At 37.4% G+C, this 10,398-nt stretch overlaps 1 long non-coding RNA gene across 1 annotated transcript; it reads right to left on the reverse strand.

Moving 5' to 3' along the window:
* Positions 1 to 530: 530 nt before the first annotated feature.
* On the reverse strand, positions 531 to 10,200 carry LOC117244520. Its single transcript, XR_004497780.1, has 2 exons — positions 4,393 to 10,200; positions 531 to 1,334 (listed from the first exon to the last, which is right to left on the reverse strand). It is a non-coding gene; the product is annotated as an uncharacterized LOC117244520 (long non-coding RNA).
* Between the last annotated feature and the right edge of the window lie 198 nt (positions 10,201 to 10,398).

Consider the following 10,398-nt stretch of genomic DNA (forward strand, 5'->3'; position numbering starts at 1 on the left):
CTTTGAAAAGGTGAATAATAGAACTGTCCTTCTATCACTCCAGTTAAAATTAATTGGTCTCCTGGAAGTCTAGTTATAAAAAATATGCAAACTCCCTAGTTCATCTTCCCCAGAATCTCATCTCCATTAACTTAAAAATGTACTAAGAATGAGGTTTCTCAAAGCAGAATAAAAGAAAAATGTACGTTAATAATAGGAAAAATCCTGAGGGTTATATCTTTCTATGGAGGGGTTTTTTAGGATTTGTTTTTTGTTGCCTTTTTTTCCCCCTGAGTTATAGGGAGGATTTCTTTAAGGTATGGTGTAGAGCTGGAAGGGAAAGAGTAAAGCTAAGAAAGCTGTTATTATTAGTGCTCTGCCTCCACAGTTTTGAAAGAGATTCTGGCACTTATGAGAATGGGGAATGGCATTGCTCTGTGACTTCCTCCCTGATAACAAGTTAATTAGATGCCAAGTGCTAAATGCTGGATTCTATGCATTCAAATGGACACTTAAGAAAACAAAAGAATTTGGCATCTAAATAGCCTGTGTTTGCTTCTGGAAACATTTATTTATTTTAAGACTTCAAAATAATGACAATCCATAGAATATAGCACTCACATTTTAGAGTATGTATTTCATCACAAAGATCTTTTATTTCAGTTTGTTCTCAGAAATTATAATTACACACCAAGCTTACCCTGCTAGTGCTGCACTGTACAGCTATGAAAATCAAAAGATTCTCTTTTATGCATTTGCTGAACCAGAGATTTTCTTGAAATCCCTTTGTTGAAAGAATGCCCAGTATGATGAATGACACAATCTTTTGGTTTTCATTCAGACAACATTTTCAGTGAAATAAAAGACATTTTCTGGTGTAGAGCCCATCAATTTACGCTTGGTTCAGCTGGTCAGAGTTAAGAACAGTTCAGAGGGAGGCTTGTGAGTGTCAGAAGCAGAAAGACAGAATGAACTACTTGAATTCTTGAAACACTAATGTTGCATTACATATCTGTCTTGTTTAGTGTCTCTAACGAAAAGCTGAAGGAGGTGATGAAGTGCTCTTTCTCCAAGTTTGCAGGTGACAACCAGGAGGGGAGGAACAGTCAATACAGAGAGAGTGGAGGGACCCAGACTTGCTGAAGGAATGGGGTGAACAGGAGCCTTATCAAATTCAGCAAAGACAAATGTAAAGTCCTCTACATGGGAAGCAGAGCCTTTTGCAGAGTTACAGGCTGGGATGGATTGGTTCCAGGCAGTTCTGCTGGAAAATTCCTGGAGTTTGCAGTGGTTAGCAAGTTGAGCATGAGCCATCAGTGTGTATCTACAACAGAAATGGCTAACTGCGTTCTGAGCTGTAGGAACAAGAGGAGAGCACATTCGAGAAACCAAGAAAATTGCTTATTCCCATTTACAGGCCACTCTTTAGAACACTATAAAGCTACCTTTTCCATTTTTAGCCAGCTGCATCCTATAAAGATTGATAAAGAGCATCATAGAATCATCGAACCATAGAATGCCTTGGTTTGCAAGAGACCCTGAATTTCATCTCATTACGAGTCCACCCACTACATCAGGTTGTACAGGGCCCCATCCAATCTGGCCTTAAACACTGGCAGGTATCTGCAGCTTCTCAACACAACCTGCTCCTGTACTTCACCACCCTCACAGTAAAGAATTTCTTCTAAACATCTAACCTAAATTTCTCTTTTTTTTTGTTTAAAATCATTTCCCCTTGTCCTATCACTATCCCCTCTTTTATAAGTACCCTTGAAGTACCTAAAGGCCACATCACATCTCCCCACAGACTTCTCCAGGGAAATCTACCTCAGCTGTCTCAGTCTGTCTTCACAGGAGGGATCTCGGCCCCTCTGAGAAGCTTAGTGACACTCTGGACCCACTCCCACAGGTCCATGTCTGGGGTCTGTGCTGTAGACCCCAGAGAAGGATGCAGCACTGCAGGTAGGGTCTCATCAGAGCAGAATAGAGGAGAAGAAGTAGGGTAGTAGAGGAGAATCACCTCTTTCAACCTGCTAGCCCCTCCTGATGTAGCCCAGAATGTGTTTTCCTTTTGGCGCTGTATGCACACACTGAGGGCTCATGTCCACCAAAAACCCCAAGTCCTTCTTCTCAGGCTGCTCTCCAAAACTTCTCCCAGTCTGTGGTCATGTCTGGGATTGTCCCAGCCTAGGTGCAGCACCCTGCACTTGAACTAATTGAACCTCAGTATGTTCTTGTGGGCCCATTCTCAAGTTTTTTCCAGGTACCTGTGGATGACTTTCCATCCTCTTTTTCTGTCACCCCCACCATTTAGCTTCTTGTCATCTGTAAACTTGCTGAGGGTGCTCTAAATCTCACTGTTTGTGTCTTTCAAAAACATATGACAGAGCACTGGTCCCAAGGTGAGCCCTGAAGGATGCAATTCATCACCAGGCTCCCAAGCACAGAGGTGAGGTTCACCAGTTTGTAGTTCCCTGGGTCTTCCTTTTTACATTTTTGAAAAATTATAGCAGTGGTTCTCTTTTTTCCAGTCACTCTGGGCTTTACCTGACCACCTTGACTTCTCATAATATAGGGAAATTTTTTTTCCCTGTGAAAGAAGATTAAATAGATTGCCAAGAGTGCAGTCTGCATCCTTGGAAATTTTAAAGTCCTGGGAGGATAAAGTTCATATGACAATGAGCTGAACTTAACTTCAACAATGTATTGAACTAGTGTTAAACACTACTGCAGTAACTGTGAGAAGAAAACCCCTGGAAAAGGAAATATATTCTGCATGTCAAGTTGTCTTGTTGAGGATTTTGTTCTGAATGTATCTCTCCCTAGCACTTATTCAAGATACAACTAGAGTCGGTACGCATCATTCTGAATAAAATTTTCTTTTTTATGCTTATTTACCACTAAAGAAAATAAACTACTCCAGTCACAGCACGTTTTGGAATAACCATGTCAATTATGTGAGTGACCATGGCATTTGTGCCAATCAAGCTGCACATTTTGGCCATGCGCTTAATATGTCTGTCCATCAGAAACATATTTCACAAATACTTGTGACCTCTGGTCTCAAGAGATCTGGTTGAGTGAATTTACATTAAATATACCTCTTTCTCCCAGGTTTTGTTGCATTTAAAGTGTGAGTTATCTCAAAATTTTGTTAATCTTTAGATCACTAAGAAAATTAAATTAAAGCCTTACTTATGACTCTTCAGCCTTTTTCCTTCCCATTAGAATTAAAGGGGACACTCTTAAAGAGGTTAGGTAGTAATTGCTGAAAAATCCTATCTAGCAGCATGAGACTCACACATAAATATACACAAGAAACTCATTTAAATGTCCTTAATTGTAATTATCCCATTTACCCTTTAATACTATGAAAGTATTATTGGAATGCTTTAAGAAATACATTTAATTCACCCAGTAGGCTCTGGAACCATTATTCTTCATTGTGTAAATATATATCCAGTCACATAATGATATTCTTCTGCCATTATATATTCAACAGTTTTTTTGAATTCTGTTTACTTTTCAAGTCTTTTACAAGTCCAGCATACCTATGAAAAGCAATGATAAAAAATCTAGATATTGCTACAAACACCCAGAGATGCACACAGACTTCCAGTAGGCACACAATTAACCACTGGATCTGCCAAGGTCACTGCAGCAACTTGCTCATAATTCAACTTTTCTCCAACCAGTAGCAAAATTCATCTGCATGTTTTTATGAGACCTAAAAACTAATACAGTTGCTATCAATGAAAACCTTTTACTGAGATGTGGAGGATGCAGAAAATCTGCCATCTACTTTACAACAGATATTACCAAAACCAAGGATTACATCAGTGAGAACAACTGCTTCCTTAAGAGGAATCCAGATTGAAAGTGTGAAGGACCATTCCTGGGAAAACATCAAAACTTTTTCAACATCATTTGTAAGGCTTTTTCAACTTTTAAGAGATGGTATCATTAATTGCTCTGAATATAACTACTGCTCTTAAGCAAGAAGTAAAACATGGCAAAACAAGCAGGCAGTCAGACTGACATTACTTTTATTACTTGAGAGTTCAGACCTTGTGAGAAAACAAAGTGTTGAGGTTTCAACACAGTAAGACACATACTGCCAGCCATGATGACTTATGATTTGTATGGATTTTTTTGAAAAACTGAAGCCCATGAGGATTTGCCTTCAGCTATTTATATTCTTCTGAGAAGAGAGAAGAGGAAGAATATCTATCCTTGTAATACCAAAAGACTCTTTCCCCACCCAGCATTCAGTGATTAGCCACCAAACAAAACACCCAGAGCAGATGGTCTGTGATTCACACTGGCTTAAAAAGGGCATTGCTCTCTCAATAATGCCCAACTAGATTTGGGATTCATAAAAGGCTGACACACAATTTGATAATTTCCACTAACCTGAGTGGGAAACAGTCTTGTGGTGACGGGATCACTTCACAGAGCACTAACAGCAGGTAAGCAATCAAAAAGAGCGTACTGATATGTTCATCTGGAGTAAAAGACATGCCAGGAAATGATGTTTTCTCTTCTTCACACCTCCAAAATCATCTCCCAGATGTACGGTCTGTGCAGGGTTTGAAGGAAGAGTCAGATCTTTTATTATGTGCCAGTTTCGCTTAGTTGGCAGCTGGGGTTAAACCATGACAATTAGAAAGCTGCAGACTTGTTTAATCCAAACACACTAGAATTATATGGAGAGACAAGTTGTATAAATGTTGAATTTGGCTTAAAGATTGTATGGGTACAGACAGATCCCTGGCTAAGTAAATATATTTATTTGTGTATACATTGCATTTGTACACTATACACTGTATATATTAAGATCTCTGCCTGTGTTAGAAAGAACTAAGGAAAAATTATTTTCACAAGATACCATGTTTGAAAAGGTAATGAAGCAAAAAACCTTAATTTGCATTTAACACTGAAAAGTGATTGGCTTGCCCTGGATTTTCATGGGTTGTGAAATACATCCAAGTGAAAATAAAAAAATTTTAAGAAAAAAAAAAGGAAAAAAGTAGCAGGTAAAGTAGCAGGTTAAAAAAACAGTCTGCTGGCTAACACATTGAATCTAAGTTAAAAGGAAACAGCATTCAGATACTCACTGCTCCCAAACTTGCCTCCATCCCTTCCTCATATTTTCAGTTTTCATGACTTCTATTTTCCCTTTAGCCACCTTCTCACGCTTCCACTGAAGGCTGTACAAATAGTGCAAATTATAGTGTTCCCTGAATCTTTTTCTTTAGGGAGCTCTTTTTGCAAATATCTTTCAAATCATGTATGGTGCTATGAGCCATCTTGTCACTCTTTCACTCTGGAAAGATGAAAAGTGAGAGGTCACAGACATATAGAAAATACAACATAAAACAGGTGAACTGGTTGGATGAAAGAAGTGGGAGTTGATTAATTTTAGAGGGTTGTCATAATCCTTCCTCAAAATGTGTCCAAAATACTGCCACTGCATTCCCAAACTGTAAAATAAGTCACAACCTTCTTTTTTCCCCAAATGTTTTTGTGCTCTGGCAGATGACCTTCAGAAGGTATCTGAACTTTCAGAGACAGCGGAAACCCATTGTTTACCAAAAGATAGGGAAAGACTTGGGATATGTGGCCTAAAACACTGTTTTAACACAGTTAAAAATACTTTCACCTCAATTTGACTCATGAGGAAGATTTTCAATGGCAACTACGTCGAGCAGTAGACCCTCCTCTTGATCAGGAATTGTGCCACAAGGTCCCAGTCACCCTCTGGCTCCAGACCTGTTTAACTCTCAGGCCTGTTACTCTTATGAACTTCCCCAGCAGTTGTGTAGCAGGAGTAGGAAAGTCAGAAACCCCTGAACGTGAGCAGTCACTCTTAGCTGGAGAGGCTGAGCAATAACCAGTTGAGCAGACAGTAGCCCTAAATGCCACTGTCAGATATTCAAAAGAAGAGAGTTTTTGCTTTCACCTGCCATTACTAAGCAGACCTGAGAATGAGAACTGCACTTTTCCCTGGTATATCATGTGCTGTGTTTAGATACAAAAACACCATTGGTGGTAGCACATAAAGTGAAAATTTAAAAATATACAGCTTGTAGGGAGGGAAAAAAAAAAACAAACCTAAAAATAAACATGCATATGCCATTTCTAGAAGATGTCTATGGGGTATGGTCAGTTCATCTTCCACTTCATATTGTCTTTGCCTATAGGCAGGTTGGGATGAAGTTGAAAGTTGGCATCTTTTGCTATCTGTCCTGTACAGGAACAGAAACAGCTGTATAAAATGCAAGAGCAGAGATTAATGGGGGCATTTTCGCTGACCCTTTTTCATTTTCTTTTGTAAGTTATAACAGCTCAGCCACTTGTGCTTATTACATTGCACTTTGTGATTTAGGGCTTGAGATTCTGTGCTAAGATAAAAGGAGGTTAAGAAATGAAAGGGTAGGGGAACGAAGGAGGGAAGAGGAGTACAAGATGAGAAAATCAGGAAACATGAGAAGAGCTATGTCCATTGAAGCAATAAATAAGTCCAAGTTAAGAAGTAATAGGAATAGTTAATCCACAGCATACTTCAGAACAGATGAATAAAACAACAACCTCAATGACACAAATGGAGCAGTGGTACAGCCAGTCTATTGGTAGAAAGGAGGCAAAGGGCATTAAATAGCAATGAAGAAGAGACAATCAGTAGGCCAGACTGTGCTAAAGCATTTAGCAGAATTATATGGCAGGAAAAAGCAAGCTGAACAAAAAATATTAAAGAATTTTCCACAGAACACCAGAGAAGCAGAGAACATGGGAAGCCAGAGATAAAGTCTCGTCTGTGACCCTGAGGGACAGAAAAATGGGGCTCTTTCAAGCTAGGGCAGTTGAAATTTGGTTTTTCACCAGTTGCTCAGGCAAAACTACAAACTTGTTCTATTGTGTTACTAGCTGTTTCTAGTTGGAGCTCAGAAGTTTTTCCAGAGCCATATTATACTCTATGCTGATGAAGATCAGGAAATAGAGTAGAAATAGAATTCCTCAATCTTTCAAACATTGGTGGCTGCCAGGAGCCTTGGATATGTACCTATTTCTTGATTGTTTCTTGAGAATGAATGGCAGCATTGATAACAGGTGATGTATTCTGCTGTTTTGGAAGGAAAATGAGAGAGTGGCATCTGGGATGTGTGGGTGGGTGATGCTGTAGTTGACAAGGAACCGGTAACCAACAAAAGAGTGGAAAAGAGGAAAAAAAGATTTTGTTACTTAAGGAAGTTAAAGAGAAGATTCCATTTTGTTTGTGATGAGAAGGTTCATATATCATAATCTGTAGTAAGGTACAATAGCTGAAAATTCAAGGTAGACAAACTCAAATGTACAATTAACATTGAAAATAATTGATCATGATGGATTATCTTGTTATGTTTCCAAGCTATATACTCTTTCTCAGTCAAAATTTCCTGTCTCAATAAAAGCATTTAAAAAGTTAGGCATACTGTAGGAATGCTTCATAGACCCCTTAGATGTTTCCATTCCTAATTTAAAAATATAACACCTATTAAAGATTAGCTTGCTTAATTTCATAGTACTGTGTATATAAAGATATAAAGTATTTCTAGTATTTATAAAATTAAATGAAATTAAAACAACACATGAAAAGTTAAGAAGGCTGGTGAGGTATTTGTCCCTTTTGACCTGGCTTCTGTTTTTTTTATTAAAGCTATTTAATAGTTTGCACACTATCAGAAATTTCAGTTTTGGTGAAAGCAGAAAAATTAATTACAGAGTAATATTAATGTAAACTGAGTTTCAGCAGATTTCTTGTGACCTGTTATTATTTCTAGTCTAAAGAATTACCAAACACTAAATAGTGTTTTGTTCACCTGAGCTCAAGACAATAAAGTTCCTAGGCCTCTGAAACTGCCTAAATGAAGTAACGATACCACTGTTTATCTGCCTCTCTTCTAAATACAAAAACAAATGAACAAACCCATCCACATTTGTTTTCATTTTATATAAAACACCATAGTTTCATTGATTCCATTATACCAATGTTCCTCAGTTCAGAAGCTGAAATATAAAGTATATACTATTTAATCCTTCTACAGTAACCTTCTGTCTGATAACCTTCACCTACTCATAAGAAGGATTTCCTTGTGAAGGAAAGGATGTTCATTTGTCTCAATTTATAAATAAAGAACACAGTATCTGAACAGCTCAAAATTAATATTTCCATATTTACTTCCTCAAAGCAGCCTTCTGAAATTTGAGTTCTTTATCTAATTTGTAAAGCACCTTCTGTAATCCAGTTTTGCCATGTCTTTTAAAATAAGATATAGTAAAGATGATGAGACAGGTACCTAGGAGGAAAAGGACAAGCACAAGCAGTTGTATGATAAGAAAAAATAAAATGAATATTTAATTAACTAAAAGTAAAACATGATGCATGATAAAACCAAGAAGAAATTAAAATCATCAGTAACAGCCTTTATCCCCTTCTGGCCACCAATCTAGTAATTATCAGCTGATGATTTTACAGAAATTACTTACAATAAGCTCTTTTGAGCTTTAGGCTATGTCAAAGATAATGTCCAGAGCATAAAGATAGATTAGGAAAAGGTGTGTAGGCTGTTATGGTGTATTACAGATTCTCAATACTGAGATTTATCCTTCCCTGCTGGGGCACATTAGTCTTGCAGACAAATAGTAGTGCTGACTATAAATTAAATGCAGAAACCAAAACATTACCAATATTTCTGGGTTGAAACTGCTAGAAGGGTACAAACACACATAGTAATTAAAAAAATTAAAAGTAGAAATCAGCTAGCAAGATGTAATGGATGGTCTAGGAGAAGTAAATGAGGAAGAATGCAGACAAGTGCAGAAAGTCGTATAGAGCATTCAAAATGCTAACAGATGACAGACAGTTCAATGCAGATAAATGAAGAGCAATTATGACTTTGATGAGCCTTCGTGACACAAGACTACTCTTTGTTCGAGATAAAATATGAGGACTATGGATGAAAACAGATAAAAAAATGAGAGACATGTCATTGTGCATCATTAATAAGAGATAAGAAACAGAAAGAAAAAGACAAATCAATGCATTTAATGAATCTTAATAGTCCAGTTGTCTATGTCTCTGGATTAGTATGTGCATGCTTCATAAAATATGATCATTTAGAAAAATACTGAGAAACAAAAGGGAGCTTCTTCACATTCTGTTAAATACAAGGTGTCTAACTGAGCACTCGACTAGAAAAATATCATCAGTTTCCCTGACTTCTGCTTTTTCATCCATAACTTTTTTTAATCAAGATATGTAACTTGAACAATTGGCCAGGTGGTTTATGGATTTTTTGCACATTTCTCTAAAGTGTCAAACAATGGCATGGCCAGAAGTAGAAGGGTGTTGGCACAGCTAGACCAATTATCTGATTCATTGCATCAAAAGTTGTGCAGCCAGTGTGATCTGACTCAGCTGACTCAATAGAGTTTGCCCTGCAACAGTAGGACACATTTTTTGTCCATTTATCTCCAAGTATAGAATTCCAGATTTGTCATAGCAACCAAATAGGTAGAAAGCAATTTAATGGTCTGTCTTTTAGTACAACTACAGAAGAGAGGTTCCCAAAGGATCTACTCACATGTCTCCAAGAACAAATTCCTAGGAAATGATAAATTTAATATCATCCCCTGGAAACCTGAAATAAGCCTAGGTAAGTCAAATAATTCTATCAGAGGATAAGGCAGGTGACAGTAGACACTGGCCTGAGGCTACAGGCAATGAAGAGTTCACAACTACCGGCTGCAACACGCTCCTTAGCTCAGGTATGACATGGCACTAACATTATTCAGCATTTCTGGGCAGTTTAAAATATGAAAAAAAAAGGGAGGGGGAATAAAAAAAAATCCAATAAATGCAACTTTAGCAGTAACAAAAAGTGAAATAAAACCAGAAGTGTTAATTCCAATCTTTTCTTAGTCACAAAACTGAAAATCGTGAGATTCAAAATCTGCATTTCTAAGGGAAATCATGATGGGACTCTATGACATAATGTAGAATTCTAACCCAATATTCACTAGGAATTTTTTTTCCAATAATTATCTTGTTCCCTTACTTTGTATTGGTTTGTTAATGGGTTTGTTGGGGGTTTTTGACTTTTTTCTAGTTTTAGGATTTGCATTCTTAAAAGTTGGATACTACTCTTTTTGTACCTTTAAACTAGAGCTGTGACTATTGACTCATTTGCAGTGGGGAATCAAGCAGTACTGGTTACCTCCCCCAGTTGTCCACCCATCCCTTTCCTCATTTTCCCTCAATAGGAAGAGCTTTTTTAGACTGGCAGCGTCTCCTGATATTTATCAGTTTACACCCTAGCAAAAAAAAAAAAAAAAAAAAAAAAAAAAAAAAAAAAAAAAAAGGAAGCTGAAAAGTATGAG

The sequence above is a fragment of the Parus major genome, chromosome 5 (genome assembly GCF_001522545.3).
Source record: "Parus major isolate Abel chromosome 5, Parus_major1.1, whole genome shotgun sequence".
Taxonomy (NCBI): Eukaryota; Metazoa; Chordata; class Aves; order Passeriformes; family Paridae; genus Parus; species Parus major.